The 21,558-nt window shown below is 40.6% G+C and overlaps 1 non-coding gene across 1 annotated transcript; it reads left to right on the top strand.

The window, feature by feature from the left end:
* The first annotated feature begins 6,827 nt into the window (after positions 1-6,827).
* On the top strand, positions 6,828-6,931 carry LOC126300064 (U6 spliceosomal RNA). Its single transcript, XR_007552877.1, has one exon. It is a non-coding gene; the product is annotated as a U6 spliceosomal RNA (small nuclear RNA).
* Positions 6,932-21,558: the final 14,627 nt, after the last annotated feature.

Below are 21,558 nucleotides of genomic sequence, written 5' to 3'. Positions count from 1 at the left end.
AAGTGTTGATTGGGATTTTAAAACATTTTTATTGTTCAATACAATATAAACATACACTAAAAGAACATTTTAAAGAACATCAAAGAGCCATGTCTACAGTATTAATTAAAGAAGTGAAGTGAGAATAATCATAATTAAAATATCACTCTCATACGTTTAACGAAAGTAGTTTGAGATTTAATGCAAGACAAAAAAACGGGAAGAAGTAAGTTTACATTACAAACTATTCTGGTATTTCGAGTTACTCAGGTTGTCGTTTTTCTTACAAAAGACCTTTCTGACATACACGCTTCTTACTCAACCAGCTAACAATTATTTGGCCTATTTCTGAAGCTGCTGTCTTGACAGCAGTTCTTACAGCTAAATTTGTCTCGTGCGCTCTGGAATTTTTATTCCGACACGTTTAATTCTGCCCTGAAAAAACACATTTAGTTAGCTTACTTAAAAAGCTAGTAGCCATTTAATATGAGCTTCTACAGACAGTGGATTTACAACAAAATAGTAAACCTTAAAACATTAATTAATTACTTGCATACTTAGCAACATTAAACAGTTGCACGTTTTCAGGCTTTCAAACGAGGAGCCACTGAAAGCATTTATGACGGCATTCGTCCCTAATTATTGAAAACAATTCATACCTCCCATACAATTTATCACGTATTCCATATTTCGTTCCAATCTTGTGCAAATCATGTTCATTCTCTTGAAGAGGTGTGTATCGAATACGAAGCCAACTTCGTTCTCTTGGCTTATTTTGACCAGTTGTTATGAACTTTTTGTATAGTTGCTCTTATCTGGGACTGTATATTCGCTTTTGCTCCATATTATGGAGCTTTGTCACCAGATGGAGTTATCTGAGGGCCTGCCCTCGTATTGGCTATAACTTCCGAGTCTTCTCGACTGACCGATACTGTAATTGGAGAGTGCCCATTGGTACCAGCTACAGCCGTTATCTCCTGTCACTCATGTAATATTTCTACATCATAAGGTGCCTCATTTTCTTCGTCTATCACATTAATATTATTTATAGTCTCTTCAAAACCATCTTTATCTTTTATTTCCTTAATAACACATTGACTCGAAGTCATAAGCCCTACTCGTGACTCCAGACCAAACATGGCTTTATGTAATAATTTCTCAATGCCAGAATGAAGTACCCGATTTTTCACTCTTTCTACAAAGCGAAGACCATTTGACTAATTCGCAGTACTGTTGTCTTGCAGTCAACATTGAACATTGTTTCAATGTCTTGGTTAGCATGCCCAACAGACTCGTGGGTTTGGTTATGCCTTAGTTTTCCATGAACCAGTTTACACTCGAGTCAAAATGAAGGCAACACATTAACGACAGAACTAAGAAATTCTCTACCGTTATCAGAGTGTAAAGTGTAAAAAACACCAAACGTCAAAAACATACATGTTAACTGATGTGCCATTTCTAAGGCTCTCATGCTTTACAGTGCGTGTAAACCTCAATTGGTCTAGAGACATCAGTATTTGCGTTTACATGTCGATCAAATCAACTTGGCTACGGCTATTCATTTTTGAATCAAATATAGGTTTCGAAACAGTCCCCTCTTTTCTTCTTACCCTTTTCACTCTGAAAATTTTCTCACACAAACAGGCAAATAATCGTCTCTCTTCTTACGTTTGTATATTTTCTTGAAGTTTCAGTTTCCAGTCTGTTTCAACGCCCATGACCTACGGCCGCATGAGCTGCTTCAATAACATCAAAACTTTCGTCTAGATCTAAATAAACTCCACAGGCTCTTTCTTTGTCACTAACTTTAGCGTCCCACAAATGTTAATAACCGTGAAGCGATTTAACGTTTTGCATTGTTTCTTAGTCTTTTTTCCAGCTACTTCTGCTTATACAATTTCATCAAGTAACTTATAGTAAATTTGTTTAGTCATCACATTGTAGTGGTTATCTTTTTTATTGTTCATCAATTTGTAATATCTTTTTTAAAAAATTTTCTTTCCATCGCGATTTTTAAAAATTTAGATATGCCATGAGAAGTGCATAAGAATCCATATATAGGTGCTTAACGGAAGACTAATTAAGAGGTTGTGAGCAGGCTAGCGGTGTGTTGACGGACACACCTGAGTCAGGCGATAGCACACGACGAATCAGAATCGTTCATATACGTCACGTGTGCTAAATGAACCTTGACCTGGACCGAAACAGTTTAACTGATTCATTTTGTCTAGTTAAAACCAGATTTAACTGACGTTCATTTTTGACCAGCAGGAAATTGCAGCTGTAACAGTGGCATTGAATACAATGCCCGTTGCTAAAGAAAAAATGGAATCTGCATTAAAAAAAAGATATATCTCAAAACGAATCTCTAATATTGTATCAGCTATATACAGGAAAAAATTTCTCTCTACTACTGTATAAAAAAAAGGAGATATTGATTTTAGACTGCAATGTGAGACGTGACAGCAGTAGTGTAGGAAAACTTTGTAGTCGTTAAAGCATGTACCAAAGTAAATGTATCTCTTGAATTTTTTTCTAGTCAGCAGTATCTAGTCATTAAGGCTTATTCCTAAGAAAAAAGGGGTTATGTATTTTGTAGTCAATGCTACCGCACGACCACGAGCTAATGCAACATGAATCAGCTTAATTTTTCTATGAACTCGATTTGAAAACGCGCATATTACTGCTAATATTTTTGAATTCGAGTGGTACCTTACTGAAAATGAATGCAGCAGTATATTGCACACCTTTCTGCACAAGGAAGTTCGGCCCAAATGCAGGTTTGTTTTCTGCCGAGTATTAACTGAATGAAAGCTGCTTATTCCTGGGAACAAATTAATATTGTTAACAAGAAATGACAGTTATGAATATATATGTTGAGAGGCCAATGTCAAAATACCCAGACTCATGAGCAGGGGTCGACAAGAGGTTAGTGAACTTACACCACTTATTGCCCGAACCGTCTCTTTCTCATCCAAAAATATTCTTTTAGACAACGATGCTAGGGCAAGTGGCCGGTTTGTTCACAGAAGGACAACAATAAGGCCTTTGTCGTGATAGGCCCACTGCTTCACTACTGCTTAAATACCTCTGTGGTCTCTGTAGTTAATCTAATATTGTTTTCGCGGTTCCTACGGAAGCGATACGCAGGCGGCTGAAGTATATTCCTAGGTTCTTAACTTAATACCGGTTCTTGAAATTTTCTAAGCAAGTTTCCCCGGAATTTTTGGCGTCTGTTTTAGAGTGTCAGGCTATTCAGGTTGTTTTTTTAGCATTTCCGTGGTCCCCCATGAATCAAACAAACGTGTGACCAATGGAAGTGCTCGGCTTTGTATACGTTCAAAATTACCTGTTAATCCTATTTGGTGTGAATCCTACACACTTGAGCAATATTCTTCGATTGCTAGATTGGTTTTTGTAGGCCATTTCGTTAGTCAACGGACTGCATTTCCCAAATATTCTACCAATGGAGAAAATGTGGCACCTACTTCACCTATGACTGAGATTACGTGATCGTTACATTTAATATTCCTTCAAATTGTTGCACTCAGATATTTGTATGAGTCGAGTGACTCATATTGTCATTAACTGAAATTGCGGCGATACCTTACTACACTTTTCCGGTTTGTAAAGTGTACAGTTTTACGTTTCTGAACATTTAAAGCAGGTTGCCAAACTTTGCACCATTTTGAAATCATATGAAAAGCCGACTGAGTTTTTGTGCAGCTTTTTTCAGACTGTTTCATTACAAGGACCTTCATCGCCTCTAAAATGTTTGACGTTACTATTAGTGTTGTCTACAAGGTCATTAATATAAAAATAAACTGCAAGGGTTCCAGCACATTTTCCTGAAGTTACTTCTATATAAGCTGATGGTTCTCCATCCAAGAAAACATGCTGCACATCCCTACCAAAAAATTCTCAGTGCAACCGTTTGGTCGAGTCGTTTGATACACAATATTAGCTTCCTTTCATTAATAAGCGTTGCTGCGGTATTCACTCAAATGCATTTGCGAAAACAAGATATTCTTAATCTACTTGACTGCATTGATACACGGCTTTCAGAATGTTCTGCGTGAAAAACGCTGACCAGTCCGGGTAGCTACGCATGTTAATGTCGCTTCTGGGAACAGCTCAGGCCCCAGATCGAATCTGCCCGTCGGATTAATGACGAATGTCGACGTCTCGGCCAACCTGGTTGTAATTTTAGACGGTTTCCCACATTTCACTAGGTGAATACAGGGCTAGTACCCAGATCCAATCTCAGTTACACTATGTATTATATATTTTATATTATATTCAGATGTCAAAATTACCGAACTATCAGTTTAATAAGTCACAGCTGCAAAATACTAACGCGAATTCTTTACAGACGAATGGAAAAACTGGTAGATGCGGACCTCGGGGAGGATCAGTTTGGATTCCGTAGGAATGTTGGAACACGTGAGGCAATACTGACCTTACGACTTATCTTAGAAGAAAGATTAAGAAAAGGCAAACCTACGTTTCTAGCATTTGTAGACTTAGAGAAAGCTTTTGACAATGTTGACTGGAATACTCTCTTTCAAATTCTGAAGGTGGCAGGGGTAAAATACAGGGAGCGAAAGGCTATTTACAATTTGTACAGAAACCAGATGGCAGTCATAAGAGTCGAGGGGCATGAAAGGGAAGCAGTGGTTGGGAAAGGAGTGAGACAGGGTTGTAGCCTCTCCCCGATGTTATTCAATCTGTATATTGAGCAAGCAGTAAAAGAAACAAAAGAAAAATTCGGAGTAGGCGTTAAAATTCATGGAGAAGAAATAAAAACTTTGAGGTTCGCCGATGACATTGTAATTCTGTCAGAGACGGCAAAGGACTTGGAAGAGCAGTTGAACGGAATGGACAGTGTCTTGAAAAGAGGATATAAGATGTACATCAACAAAAGCAAAACGAGGATAATGGAATGTAGTCAAATTAAATCGGGTGATGCTAAGGGAATTAGATTAGGAAATGAGACACTTAAAGTAGTAAAGGAATTTTGCTATTTAGGAAGTAAAATAACTGATGATGGTCGAAGTAGAGAGGATATAAAATGTAGACTGGCAATGGCAAGGAAAGCGTTTCTCAAGAAGAGAAATTTGTTAACATCGAATATAGATTTATGTATCAGGAAGTCGTTTATGAAAGTATTTGTTTGGAGTGTAGCCATGCATGGAAGTGAAACATGGACGATAACTAGTTTGGAAAAGAAGAGAATAGAAGCTTTCGAAATGTGGTGCTACAGAAGAATGCTGAAGATTAGATGGGTGGATCACGTAACTAATGAGGAGGTATTGAATAGGATTGGGGAGAAGAGAAGTTTGTGGCACAACTTGACTAGAAGAAGGGATCGGTTGGTAGGACATGTTTTGAGGCATCAAGGGATCACAAATTTAGCATTGGAGGGCAGTGTGGAGGGTAAAAATCGTAGAGCGAGACCAAGAGATGAATATACTAAGCAGATTCAGAAGGATGTAGGTTGCAGTAGGTACTGGGGGATGAAGCAGCTTGCATAGGCTAGAGTAGCATGGAGAGCTGCATCAAACCAGTCTCAGGACTGAAGACAACAACAAAAACATTATATTTATTTTATTTTATATTTTATATATTATACAATTTTTATATTTATATAATATATATATATATATTATTTATTATTTATATTTATATTATATATATTATTTTATATTATATTTATATATTTAGAAAATTTTCGCTCACTTTCACAAGAATAACACCACTTCCAGACGCTTGGGGTACAAATATTCTGTGGTGGGGGTGTATCATCTACATCTACAACTACTTATTTGCTTTGAAATCTTTCACTTTTTTCATTACATTAGGTACTTTTATTACTATGTCGTTTAAACGGGAGTCTGTGCGATGGTCAGATGATGGTATGACTGTACGATTCTCCTGTGTGAACTATTTTTTGAACGTGAAATTTAAAACTTCGGCTTTCGTTTTGTTGTCTTCAGCTGCCACACCAGACTGGTCAACAAGGGGCTGAATGGAAGCGTTAGATTCGCTTGGCGGCTCTACGTAAGACCAGAGTTTTCTCGGGTTCTCTGCTTGATGTTTTGGTAAGATGTGGCGTTGGTAGTTGTTGTATGCTGGTCACATAGATCTTTTCACAGACGCAGGAACCTCTACCAACCTTCACTTGTCGTCGTTTGTGAGTTCCCTTTTGAACCGAGAGTACAATAGCCTCTGCTTCCTCAGCATCCCCCGAATTTCGTTGATAAACCATTGTGGGCCTTTTGCATCCTTTGTTCACTTACTAGGCACGTAACGCTACAGGCTACGTTTTACAGTCTGCTTAAACTTTGCCCGTAGTTCCTCTACATCCATCTTGCTCGAACCAAGTGATGCCAATTCACTGTTTAAGTGAGGGGCTAATAACTGCTTACCTGTTCTAAATAGCAGAAACATTCTCCTAGCTTTGTGTGTGTGTGTTGGTGGAGGTTGCAGAAGACATACTGTTTGTTGCTGTTGGTGACACTGCAGAAGAGGTTAGTGATGATGCCTTTCATGAACTTTAAGGGTGATGTCAAATATTAAGTACCTTCTCCAGAAAGCTAACCTACCAATAAATCCAAAAATTAAATTAAATTATGTGATACTTACAAGAAGCATGGTAACGAGCATATATTTGTCCTCCTGGATGGAAGCAGAAAGCTCCGCACATTCTAATATGCCGACATGCCAGCAATATGAAAACGTACTCGGAGAATGGTGGCGATGTGGCGAGGATAACACATTACGTGGCGAAGGTCGTTGGCCCCCACAGTAAATAAACACCTCACCTGGTGGCTGGATCGACATTTGTACCAGCTTTGGCGCTGTATAAACCAAAAGTGGAACAGTACAAAGAATATTGGCATGGATCCTGCTCAAGTACGACATGCAAAATATTGAAGCGTTCCAGCTTCGCCCGAAGCAAGCATACAGAGAAGCTGCGACATCTGCTGCAGGTCGCCTGAGATGATCTCTGCTGGTGGTCGACGAGGTGCCGCCTCAAATTTAATACCACCGGGGGTCAAGGGTTCTTTTCAAACGAGTGGAAAGTACTTGCGGGTGACCATGAACAAGCGTTTAACTTGGCATCCTCACATCAGGGACATCAGGAACAAGGAGTTGGCGCGCCTTCACGCCTTGTACTCTCTCCTCTATCCGGCGTCAACTCTCTCGTCTTATTATGGCGTCATGTTGTATCCGGCACAGACCCGTCCAATGCTGGAATACTCCACTGTCGTGTGGGCAACTCCACTCCTGCGTATATCCGACGTCTCTAGACGGTGCAGAGTCGGTTTTGGCTCCTCCTCCACCAGTCAGCTCCATGGAGACACCAGCATTTCAGTCCTGCGGGTCTGTTTCAATCATGCTCCTGCCTCTTCTAGTACAAGGCTAAGCAGCCTAAGGACGTCCACATCGGCCGCTTGTGTCATCAGGTTCGTCACCGGATGACCTCGCGATAGTTGAACATGCTGCGAGTGTGAGCTGTATCTGTAGCATCAGCTGATCACTACAGGGAAGGCACTCACCACAGATGACAATCTAGAACGTTAGGATCCAAATCACCGTCGCAAGACCCGAACCTGTAGGAACATCACCAGACTGCTTGGCCTGCGCTACGTCCAGCACGATAGAGCTCGTTCCTCACTGAGTGTGAGTGTGGACCAAGAAGGTGGTATCTCGCCACTGAAGCCATCGCTATGCTAAATTCTGAATACAGTTGTTACCTAGCTTTTGTGAACTTGGAATTTTATCTGGGACTCTGATTGAATGGATGTTTCTATGCAAGATGATTCTGTCTTTGTTAATCGGTACACATTTGGGCGCAGGTCACTTGCACTTGGCCGTCTATTGCCATAACGGCTGCAGACTTAGCATCAATCTTAGTTTCCATACGGCGTGTGGTTAGTGCCAGTGAGCTGTCAAGCTCGCGTCAGTTCATGACACAAAAATCAAATGTACAATATTGAAACTCATACATATAGGCAATTTCGAGTTCTATTTAAGAGAACCAGATTTTATACGCATTAGTGTCTGTTGCAGACAATGGGCCCTTAGCCAACAGCTTGTAGAGCCAACTTTAGCAAAACAACGAAACGGGGCGTACTTTAGGCGCCTTCGCTATTAAACTACTGGCTTCTCTGAGGATATGCCTTGATCTGGAAATAAAGTGCTGTGTCTCCTCTAACTCTGGCTATTAAAGTCGAGAATACAAGATACTTGGAACTGGGGCCATACAAGGTAAGAAATGCAATGTAAGTTCTGATGATTATGGTAGAATTAAGGGGGCAGTTTTGGCAAAGGAAGTAGGACTTCCATATGTCCTTCTAACATTATAAGGAGAGGTTAGGATCGAGGTTCCTTACGTCGGTGGGGATCCAATCCACTGCCTGACTGATCTTAGTAAGCATGTAATGCATATGTGCAAAATCAAAATTCCGATAGCTGATAATCGCTCTTGCGGTTAAGAAGCAGAAAAGAAAGCTTTATACCTGGAAGAGACCTGAAGACACCGGAAGATTTCAGGTAGCTTACATAATGGTACGACACGACTTTTTAGTTATATTTGAACCATAAAATTTTTCCAGGTGTTGGTGTGTACTCGTACCATGATTTGTTGTTTATGAAGTGCAGATTTAAACTGAAGAAATGGCAGATAGGAACCTGGATAAACTGAGAAAACCAGGAGTTATTGAGAGTTTCAAAAAGAATATTAGGCAACGATTAACTAACAAATGGCAAAAAACATACAGTATAGGATGAATCAGTAACTTTTAGAAATGAAACAGAGAAGTGAATAGGCAAAGAGACAATGGCCAGCAGAAATCCTTGGATAACAAGAGACACTGAATTTATTTGACTAAAGAAGAAAATATACATATGGATTAAACTGAAGCAGAAAAAAAGGAATACAGACGACTAGAATGTGCTATTGATAGAAAGTGTAAATTGCCAAAGCGTGAATGGCCAGAGTAGAAATGCAAAGCTATGTAAACATGTTTGATTATGAGAAGGATAGAAACCTCTACCAGAAAATTTTAGAACCGTTTGGAGAGGAGGGAATCACTATGAACATCAAGACCTCACAATTCAGGCAACTGTAGAGCAAAAAAGGGAAGCTAAAACTTGGTAAAAATACATAGAAGGACTATACAAAAGAAAGGACAACTACAGTCGTAGTATCTTTCAACTTCACACTGTTTAAGCATTTGTTTTATGTTTATGACTACGTACATGAGTTCTTGGTGTATTGTATCAGAGTGATATAACCTATATTTCTAAACATCTGACATTGTATACACTTATTTTATGGAATAACGGTAAACTAACACGTTCACATTTCTTTTAAACTTCAGTTTTTTTATGCTCGTTGTTTTATACCTTTGACCATCTCGATGGGTCATTGAGACTGTGTGCCGTAGTTCTTTTGACGTAGCTGATATTTTTTCATGATTTAGGTGTCCTGTACCCTATTTTACTTGTTAAATTGTTGATTACTATGTCAACGTCATGTAGGGGTTGTGACACATGATACGTCAGTCGTCTTACTTGCACACCAGTATTTTGTAACAACTAGTCGCTGCCGCAACTTTCAAATCGTCACCTGAGAAACGTGCACATAGATACCTCCACTCTGCTTCGATAGTAAACAACGGAGTCGGTCATACAGTATTTCCTGTGCCACTACGATCTCTGAGCAATACGCAATACCTGGCATGCGTTTCTACATGTCGACCCGCATGCCAGTAGGTATTTGACATCCAATCGCTGTCGCAGCTTTGAAATAATCTTCTACTGGATGGCGCATATCGATATGACCACGCCGTCTCCGTGGGAACAATCAACGTCGCCTAAGAACCATCTTCGTTGCCATACAATATACGAGTTTGCGATGAATACCCACAACCGTTTGTGGTTCGTTATCTTATTTTTATATATATTTTTACAACAGACTGACGAAATGCTGTTTATAGCAGTTACTTCATATAATATAAGGCACCTATTTCTTCATTTGTTAGTAGTTCCGTGTAATCTCGCTGTATATACCTGATGTAACAACTCATTTGCGTCCTGTATGCCTGACTGGCTATCGCTAATGTGATTGGTCTGCAGTTGGTGGAGGACCGCGTATTTAAACAAAAGCTCCATTCTTCTTTCTAGCAGTTGACGTTCGTGGAGTTCGTAACGTTTGCTCCTTTAACAACTACCGCCTATCAACACGGGTATAATTTCTTCTTTTATTATCTGTTGTAAAATATGCATTTTATATGTTGCTACTATGTGTACACTTCCCTCTTAATCCATTCTACGTTTGTATTTAAGTAAAATCTATGAAGATGATCAGTAATTTACCGAAACCGGTGACCTCAAATAAAGGGTTTCTAGCCGTAGAGACTGTTTATGTTCATTTTAGAGCACTAAAGAAACCGCTGTTCTCCACGAGAAATGTTCTCAAAAATTAATGAAAGAAAAGACAATATCATGCAAAGCGATGAAGAAATAAACGAAGACGAGATGAGAAGTATCACACTGTGAGAAGGATTTGACAAAGCACTGAAAGACCTGTCGAAACAAGGCACCTGGAGTATGTGACATTCCCTCTGAATTATTGATATGCTCGGGAGAGCCAGCCGCGAAAAGCTATTCCACCTGGTATGCAAGCTATAGGAAAGAGGAGAAGCACTCTGAGAATTAAAAAACAAGTAATAATTTCATTTACAAAGAAGACCGTTTCAGAATGGTATGAAGATCACGAGACCCTAAGTTCAGTATAGTATTTTTGCAAAATACTGACATGTTTACTTACAAAAGAATGTTAAGTCTGCTGGAAGTCGATATCATCTAGATTTACCTTGAAAGAGAGACTGAAAGTAGGCAAACCTCAGTTTATAGTACTTACAGTTATAGGAAGAGCTTATGGCGATGTTGACTGGAATACACTCGAGCGATATGTTGTCTACAGACATGTTGTGTACAGAAACCAGATTGCAGTTGCATGTCTCGAAGGAAATGAAAGTAGGGAAGCAGTTACGAAAAGAGTGAGATAAGGTTGAGCCTTTCCCCGACGTTATTTTATTTATACATTAAGTGAGAGGTAAAGGAAATGGAGGAGGTAGTCGGACAAGAAATAAAAGTTCAGCGAGAAAAAATAAAGGCTCTGAGTTTTGGCCAGTGACAGTTTCTGTCAGAGACGGTAAAGAAATATGAAGATAATTTGAACGGAATGAACGATGAGTTAAAAGAGATTTTAAAATTAATATCAACAAAATAAAAATAGGAAAAGGAGTTACATCTGGCGATATTGAAGAAACTGGATTAGGAAATGAGGCACTAAACATAGCGCAAGAGTTTAATTATATGGGCAGCAAAGTAAATGACGATGGGCGAATTGGAGAGGGTACAAAGTGCAGACTGGAAATAGCAAGGCACGCTTTACTGAAAAGTACAGTTGTTGACATCTGGTGCAAATGTAAGTGTTACGAAGCCTTTTTTAGTTTTATTTAGCTGGGTAGCGTCGTACGGAAGTGAACATCCACGACAAACGGTGCAGACACGAAGACAGTAAAACGTGGTTGTACAGAGGAATGGCGAAGATTGGGCAGGTAGTTTGGGTAACAAATGAAGAGGTATTGCGCTGAACGAGGTACGGGGCACATCATGAGGCAGTGAGAATAGATAATTTCCCAATGAGGTCGGGGGGGGGGGGGGGGGGGGGAATCTGTGGCGGGAAGTATGATAGATAAAAACTGTGGCGGGAGATCAAGGTTTGAGTACAGTAAGCAGGTTCGGATCAATGCAAGCTGTAGTTAGGCAGAGATGAAGACAGGACACACAGGCGTGCAGAGCTGCATCATACCAGTAATGCGACTGAAAACCAAGACAATAACAACAACAATGTTCTAACATTTTTCCGAAAGTGCTATTAAAGGCGGTATTGGGCGTCTTAAAGCCAGAATCATCATTATGAACATTATCAGCACGACACAATACAGCACCACTGGACTCATGGCCTTCTCGAACAGAAACATTGCGGTACAAGAAACTATTAATGATTAAAAATTACAAAAAAGTATATGAAAGCAATGACCAGTTGACACTCAAAGTGACAATCGTTTTCATGCCTCAGAAGGTAAAATAATTTTCTGAAAGTAGTATAACCTTCACACTACCAAAGGTGGTCAGTCGAAACCCCAAAGTTATATTTTTTTCCTATTTTGACGTGAAATCGCGTTCGTACTTACTGAATCTTATTGTTATTTTCCGATACTCTCACTGCTTGATGTCTCTCGTGTTGGATACGTAGCTAAATGAATAAGATGAAGTAATACTTATCTTTATTGAGTGTGTTCTTTGTCGACGTCGTTGGATAGTCGGCGTTATAAAAAATTTCTTTTTCGGGACATGATTTCTCTTCGTTCCATTGGCGATAATGATACTGCTAATAAACATTGCAGTGCCTTCATTGTTAGTAGTATGAAGAGTCTTATTGTTTTGTCTGGCTTCGTTTAAATTGTTCTTTGGCATTCGACTGAGAGGTTGCAAGGGCTGTTTGTGTTATGAAGTAAATATGTCAGAAATCTCTCGTGACAAATAAGAGCTAAATAACCCAGAGCTTCTTAGTGAAGTAATTTCCATGATACAAAAGGATGAAGAGCTAAATTGTGACAGTGAACAGAATCGTCAGAAGATGAAAGTGTGTTAGAGGTAGAAGGAGAAATAACAGGTGAAATAGAAAACAATATACATGAAAATGATAATGACAATATACACACTGATAAAAATTCTGTAGGAAAACAAGGAATATCTAGGTCTAGAAATCCACCAAACGCTACACGTCTAAGAATTAATAATGTTATTGAAGTGCTTCTAGGACTTATAGGGATATGTAGTGGAAATGAATCAGTAAGTGATACTTTCAAGATGTTCTTTGATGGCAGTATTTTAAAAATTCTTCTGGACTATATCATAGAAACGACACAGGCATGCTGTAAGGAATGGAACGCGAGGTATCCAGAAAACAAGAAACAATGGTTGCTTACGGATGTTGATGGAATTTTCTCATTTTTTTATTTCGTTAGGAAAAGTTTAACTACTCTAACATTTTCTAAAGATGTATTTCAGTTTTTATATGTGTGCCTGAGAGAGGGGAAAAATTTGAAAACAAGTGTTACGTTACGCTTCACATTCCTTAATTAATCGTTTAAATGTTTTATATTAAGAAAGGAAGTATATTTTACATTTACATAAAGTATTTTGTTATATTTGGCACTCATTTATATGTAAAGATGATTATTATTGATTTGGGTCTCCTTCGACCCTTTTTGGTAGTTATTGTTGATCCTGAAACTTGGTAGTCTGAAGGACAGAGGACACATGTTCTAGAAAACCAGCTACCTCTCTGAATTCATAAATTCCTACTCTCGACCGGACAATGAATCTAACTCGGCATGAACGAGAAGAGTTACGTTTCTGACTAATCGTGCAGGCACCACACACACAAGCCACAGGCATAATAGCACGTCATTGCTGCTAGTGAAATGTAGCTAATTACGAGTCTCGCACTTTAGTTATCTTTATCATATTCCTAGTGCTTTTCACACAATTGTCTTAGAGAGAAAATATGGTGTATTGTCGATTGGTTTGACCAAAAGCCAATTTTAAATTCTTGTATGTTGTTCTTTATAAATGACTGTGATTTTCTGACGATAATCATAGACACTACTTTGTAGGTTAGGTTCAGCTAGCTGATACCTTCATATTCATTCCATTCCATTTTGTTTCCCTTCTTGTATAGCGGCAATATTGTGGCCTGTTTCCATTCTTCTGGCAATGTCTCACTCTTCCATATAAACTGGATCATTTCGTATCTCTCTAAGCGGAAGCTCTCACCCCTCTGGACCGAGCGAGGTGGCGTAGTGGTTAGCACACTGGACTCCCATTCGGGAGGACGACGGTTCAATCCCGCGTCCAGCCATCCTGATTTAGGTTTTCCGTGATTTCCCTAAATCGCTCCAGTTAAATGCCGGGATGGTTCCTTTCAAAGGGCACGGCCGACTTCCTTCCCCGTCCTTCCTTAATCCGATGAGACCGATGACCTCGCTGTTTGGTCTCTTCCCCCAAACAATCCAATCCAATCTCACCTCTCTGATTAATTCTGCAGTTATTTTGTGCTCCCCTGGGGCTTTGTTGCATCTGAGTCTTTGACCGCAGTCTTCACATCTTTCTCAGTCACTTCCAATTCTTCTTCATCTTCCATTTCCTCCGTCGTGTGTGCAGGTGACATCTGATCTGGGCCTGGGGGATACAAAAGTTATGAGAAACACGCGTATTCTTTCCATCTTCCTGCAATTCTTTCCTTGTCATTTATAAAACTGCCGTTCATATCACTAATGAAAAGTTTTGGGGTATGAAATCTTCGTTTGCGATTTTTGATGCATTGAAGAAAATATTTTGAATTCTTGTTGTGGCTCTCTACCTCAAATTGTTCTAACAAACTGGTTAGATATATTCTCTTTTCTGTCCTCAGAACAGGCTTAGTCTCCTTTCTGATGTTTAGAAACTCGCTCCATTTGCGCTCATTCTTCCTCACAGCCATCCCTTCTCCTCATCTTCCTTCTCTCCTTCTATTTTCTGTAGCCTTCGGGAATGTCTCGTAGAACCATTTTCTCTTCTTTCTCTTCTTTCTTCCCAGTGTATCCTCCGTTACACTCAGTATCTTGGAATTTATTTCGTTCCACTTTTCCTCCACGTTCTCTCTTGCTTCCAGGGTTTCTAGGGCCTCGAAACGCTTTCTGTTTGTGTAACATATTGTTCATTAATTGCACTTTGTGGCAGTTTCCCTACATTTCAATCAGGTTCTAGTGTCTCCTTTTTCTTGTGGCTTTCATTTCGCAATGTATTCGTTTTTATTTGTATTATCTTTTTCTGATTACTATCCTTAAGAATGCTCAAAGTACCGGCTTAAAAAAAAACTAAATAATGGAAGAACTTAATAAAACAAGCTTCGAAAGTTGGACCAAAATTAATTACAGTGCGAATAAATGATTGTGTAATCGACGCATGAAAAAAAAACACAAATTAACTATGAAGCTGCTGAGATTCTTTTAGGAACTAGTGGTTGCTCAGTGAGATGTTGATGGAGATGATGGTGGAAAATAACAAAAGAGACAGAAGAAGAAGCAAATGTATCTGGGAAGTTGTTATGTTAATTGTAATGAAAGTGAAATGAAGGTCAACAAGGCTCGTCAGCAGGAGAATAAATGGTACAGGGTTCAAAAGAATATCATACAGGTTTCCAAAAGATGAGAAAATTTCGAGCCAAGCATCAAAAAGGGAGCTGCGTGATAGACATAATAAATCATATCTCAAGGCCAGAGAAGTTTGATGGAGTCTTTATCCAACAACTGCTCGGGATAATTTATTAACTAATAAAATTACATTCAGTAATACCTTTTGCCACTTTACGCCTTTTGAAGATGGCTTACATTGTGATCAACTAAACCCTCGGAGTAGAAGATAATCGACAGAAGTGTGCTAAGAATACGAATATTGTGAAAAAGTATTCTTAACTTGAAATCAGTCAGGTGTACTGTCTAGGCGAAATATATAACACATAAATTATAGCATATTTTGTGCCTTTTTCATGTCAGCACCGTTCATGAAAAGTTTCTGAACAAAACCTAAATATAAATGACATGATACATAGTTATGGTATATTTGCATGTGCACAACAACTTCAAGTATATTCGCTTTTATCTGCAATGTCCTCTTCTAATTATTATGCTAAATTGTCTTCAGAATGACGCTATAAAAATTACTAAATGCCAATATTACATAGCTGTACTTTTAGGTTAGGTGGTTCATTTTTAAGGATACTCTCCGCTTTAACAGTATTACCATAATCCTGTTTTGGGAAGAAAATATATTTTATGGGGTAAATCTTATAAGTAAATATAACATCACTTTAAATCCGTAATATATTTATAATTTCTTAGGAAGAGATCAGTGTGAGGTTGTCATTTGGTTTAGAAACTAGGAGCGGTTTGTCCTGTTGAATTCGATTTTCAGGAAATTAGTCCAGTTGCATTTCATATTTACAGAAAACATATGATTGAATAATTCTGTAAAACTATTCTCTGAGATTATAAATAACGTCTCAAAGTAAGAAATCAAATCCCATAAGTCCGTCCGGAATGTTCTGTAATACGTAGAAAAACATTATCACTACTTTTATTATTGCTCGTTACTTAACTGAATGGAATACAAATTCATTCTGTTCGAACTGACGCTCTTCTGTTTCTAAATCTGCTGGAAGAATATCAGAGAGGAAACATGTACTCTGCAAAGTACAGATAATCTGTCGGATAGGATTTCGTCAAAAGGAGTTTCACGAGCTACTGGTCTGTTCTTGAGGGTCAGTACACACGGAAAGTTCCGAAAACGGTATGAATAGGCCTATAAAGACGAAGGGAGGAATACGAAAAGTTATCTCGCACGTGAAGCCAGAAAAGAATCCGTTTTCTCTCCAGTTGGCCTCAAGCAAATGGATCTGAAAAGGAAACGTGGGGGAAAGGCGGGGGCGAGGGTTTGCGTTAGCAGGAAGTATAAACTTGTGGGACGCAGGTGGCGGCGTATAGAATGGCCAGGCGAGCGGCACAAGTGTGTGACTTGCAGAAGCACCACGAGTGCCGAGTATTGGTCACCGGCCGTGCAGAGGCCAGTGCGTATTGGTTCCTGGGGGGCTTCAGCTATCGCTCACGCCTCACGCCGGCTATTCAGCCACGTACCTTCAAAGGAGTTCGCCAGAAATTTGACGTACAGTTCCGCCAGTTAGCTTCGTCGTTTACACGTAGACTGTCCACCGGAACCCTCCGGGTGCTCCAGAGTGGATACGGAACTAGTGTGTCCACGGCTCACACTGTAGCTCACTTTTCACCCGACGCGTGTCGATAAAAACGTGTAGTGATCGGAATATTAATATGTCGTGGCTATTTCTGTCACATTTTAAGCCAACTTTGCATGTTGGCGTCAAGTAATGAAACCATTACAATCCAGCACACTATTCCTCCCACAGTGGTGTAAACTATAGAACAATTCCAGAACGTGACGTATTACATACTGCTGTTAAATTATACACACATGAAAAAAGTTTTACATCACTCCGGTTCCCAGAACTGATGAAGATAAACATTGACTGTGGATATTGTATCACACACACAGTCCCTTTGACTGTTCAGAGATGTCACTAAACCCTCCCAAAGATGCAAACAACCATGCATGAGCAGTGCCTATTAGACGGAGGGGATCCAATAGCCGATCAGTTCCAGTCATTCCACTAGGAAGAGGTACACGTCTCGTGTTGTCTGTAGTTCAACCGTGCCTAGACGGTCAATACCGCGGTTCTATTGCGTCCGCATTGCTACTTTCTGCCAGGAAGGGCTCTCAACAGGGGAACTGTCCAGGCGTCTCGGAGTGAACCAAAGCGATGTTGTTCGTACATGGAGGAGATAGAGAGAGACAGGAACTGTCGATGACATGCCTCTCCCAGGCCGCCCAAGGGCTGTTACTGCAGTGGACACTGGCATGTGACAGAACAGATAGTTAACGTTTCTGGACACTACTGAGACGGATAAATTACCTTTCGAAACAGTTGTGCTTCTATGGATAAAGATTTTCAATAAATGTTTCTCTTGTAAGATAAATTACTTTCAGTTTATATTCAGAGCCGTTCTGCAAGCAAAGGAGTCTCTACAAAAATGGGTATGGCAGATTCAGAAACGGTCTTAATATTTTTGCCTCTTTTATTTGTATTTTTAAAATCAAACAATATACAGTACAATATATGGTCGCATATGTTTGCAGTGTACCTTTTCTGTCTCTTCTGTGGTCACTTGGCTGATTGTTGCCCGTCGCAGTGGCCGCGCGGTTCTAGGCGCTTCAGTCTGGAACCACGCGACCGCTACGGTCGCAGGTTCGAATCCTGACTCGGGCATGGATGTGTGTGATGTTTTTAGGTTAGTTAGGTTTAAGTAGTTCTGAGTTCTAGGGGACTGATGACCTCAGATGTTAAGTCCCATAGTGCTCAGAGCCATTTGAACCATTTTGAACCTGATTGTTGTTCTGTGACCCTCTCCCCACCCAAAAAGGGAAATTTGGGAACCGACTGTTTCAATCTGATTTTGAAACGATTTTTCTACTAAGTTAGCATATATCAATGTGTGAACACATGACTCGATAAGAGAGATTAGGGTTCGAACTGAAGCATAAGTTGTCATTTTTGCCATATTCCGTTCGTGAATGGAACAAGAAAGGAAGGGCACCAATAACATCTAGAAGTACACTTTGCAGTGTACCATACAGTAGCTGTAGTTCCTTAGTAGTTCCCGCTCGTGGTAACTAAAGTGTGCTGAAGTTCATATTAGAGTCTCAGTAATACTTCTAGTAATCCGATGACTGTTCTACCTATTCATTACCTTCCTAACACTTTTGATAGTGCTATAGCATAACAGTTTCATTTCTCATAAAAAATAGATAAAAGGGTAGTGCTAATGCCAGGACAAACATGAGCCCGTCATTTTAATATGCCCTTGTAAATTTCAACTTACATCGGCCTACAGGAATACTACAAAAAATCATTTCGAATGTAATTACGCTTTTCGTCCTTCCATCTAAATAGAAAAAGCGACTGAAAAGGGAGGAACTAGCTTAGCGCAAGCAGGGTATCTCCGAATCGAAATGTAAGTCAACTTACAGCAGCAGGACAACAAAGTGTTTACTCCTGTTGTTCCCCCACGAAATGGATAAAATGCTCTCAAAACGTGGACTGAAACTTCTTGAAGCACAACTTAAGTTTGTGTAAAGAGCTGTTTTCGCTTCTCGTGACTCTAATACGCCTGCCACGTAAAGAAGACAATACCGTCTTGGTGACTAAATGGGCCCGAGACACGAAATGTTTTTAATAAATGGCAACAGACGTCTGCCGTTTAATTCCTTTTGCCACAACAACATCACAAAAAGTTTTATGGCCAACCACTATTACGTTATTGTCTAAAATAAGAATTATTACACGGTAACAAATAATAGCTACCCGAAATCTTAGATAACAACTGTGTGGAAGGACAGAATACGAACTTTCTACACAGGAGATAAAAAGTCGCTGGCGCTTGCGGTGGAAAGGAAGAAAGTAAGGCTCAACGTAGTCCACATAGCAGTAAGTTGAATGATTTATTGTTTGTTTTAATTTATATTCCATCTGTATCGAACCATTTTCTCTGCATACATGTGCATGAAACATTCACTGAAAATAATACATTTCAATTAAAAAATCGTATAATATCAATTAACGTTTAAATTGAAGTGTTACGATAGTATGAGAATAATTATGTTTAAGACATCTGCCATAACATAAACACTACTGTCATGTTATTCTAAAGTGAAGCACTCATTGCCATTGCAGTTTTTATTAGGTATGTCTTTTAGATACTTATTATTAATATGCATTAAATGTATAAACTACCTTTTCCAAGATATTTTATCAGTAGGTCATAGATCTTCTGACATGGACAGTTACTATGATTTAACCTCTTGGTAGTCCTTCTTGAGCTGTAGTTGGTTTTGTGAAACGCAACTTACAAAGAGTAAAAGATTGAAACTGCTGCATTTTAGCTCTAAATGCTTGTTCATAGACTTGAAGCTTTGTAATCTTCTTTCGAAAGGAGCTTCAGGTGAGACCTGATACATTTTTAAAATTGTGTGTAAGATAATTTTATATTCAAAAATATCCGTTTTAATATTGCTTCCGTCGTGAATACATCTATTTTTTAATTGTTTCTGACACTGCGTTGTGCTTTCTCCCAAACCATGTACACGAGATTCTGTTTACGGTTACAGTAAAGGAAGTGCTGTAGTTTGTTGAATGTACCATTATTAAGAGAAATATCTCCCGTTTGTGTTTGCCATTTGTAGCACGCCCGGGAGTACGAATGGGTGGTATGGAGGGGCGGGGAGGGGGGGGGGGGAGGTTCCTTATACTAACTTCTCGTTTCTCGAGCGTGCGCCCTGTCCACACCACGTACCTGGTAATCACGCGGCTGTCGTGTTCTTCTGCTCCACAGCTGGCTGTTGGATTGCCTGAAATTATCTAGAAAAAAAATGCAAGCGGGTTTAGGGGAGCCACTAAACGTTTAAACACAACACTGTCCTATGTCTGGTACGGACATCTGCACTCCTGGAAATGGAAAAAGAACACAATGACACCGGTGTGTCAGACCCACCATACTTGCTCCGGACACTGCGAGAGGGCTGTACAAGCAATGATCACACGCACGGCACAGCGGACACACCAGGAACCGCGGTGTTGGCCGTCGAATGGCGCTAGCTGCGCAGCATTTGTGCACCGCCGCCGTCAGTGTCAGCCAGTTTGCATACGGAGCTCCATCGCAATCTTTAACACTGGTAGCATACCGCGACAGCGTGGACGTGAACCGTATGTGCAGTTGACTGACTTTGAGCGAGGGCGTAAAGTGGGCATGCGGGAGGCCGGGTGGACGTACCGCCAAATTGCTCAACACGTGGGGCGTGAGGTCTCCACAGTACATCGATGTTGTCGCCAGTGGTCGGCGGAAGGTGCACGTGCCCGTCGACCTGGGACCGGACCGCAGCGACGCACAAATGCACGCCAAGACCGTAGGATCCTACGCAGTGCCGTAGGGGACCGCACCGCCACTTCCCAGCAAATTAGGGACACTGTTGCTCCTGGGGTATCGGCGAGGAACATTCGCAACCGTCTCCATGAAGCTGGGATACGGTCCCGCACATCGTTAGGCCGTCTTCCGCTCACGCCCCAACATCGTGCAGCCCGCCTAGAGTGGTATCGCGACAGGCGTGAATGGAGGGACGAATGGAGACGTGTCGTCTTCAGCGATGAGAGTCGCTTCTGCCTTGGTGCCAATTATGGTCGTATGCGTGTTTGGCGCCGTGCAGGTGAGCGCCACAATCAGGACTGCATACGACCGAGGCACACAGGGCCAACACCCGGCATCATGGTGTGGGGAGCGATCTCCTACACTGGCCGTACACCTCTGGTGATCGTCGAGGGGACACTGAATAGTGCACGGTACATCCAAACCGTCATCGAACCCATCGTTCTACCATTCCTAGACCGGCAAGGGAACTTGCTGTTCCAACAGGACAATGCACGTCCGCATGTATCCCGTGCCACCCAACGTGCTCTAGAAGGTGTAAGTCAACTACCCTGGCCAGCAAGATCTCCGGATGTGTCCCCCATTGAGCATGTTTGGGACTGGATGAAGCGTCGTCTCACGCGGTCTGCACGTCCAGCACGAACGCTGGTCCAACTGAGGCGCCAGGTGGAAATGGCATGGCAAGCCGTTCCACAGGACTACATCCAGCATCTCTACGATCGTCTCCATGGGAGAATAGCAGCCTGCATTGCTGCGAAAGGTGGATATACACTGTACTAGTGCCGACATTGTGCATACTCTGTTGCCTGTGTCTATGTGCCTGTGGTTCTGTCAGTGTGATCAT

This window comes from Schistocerca gregaria, chromosome X, assembly GCF_023897955.1.
Source record: "Schistocerca gregaria isolate iqSchGreg1 chromosome X, iqSchGreg1.2, whole genome shotgun sequence".
Lineage (NCBI taxonomy): Eukaryota > Metazoa > Arthropoda > Insecta > Orthoptera > Acrididae > Schistocerca > Schistocerca gregaria.
Note: the sequence above shows the minus strand (reverse complement) of the source record. Positions and strands in the feature narration are given on the sequence as shown.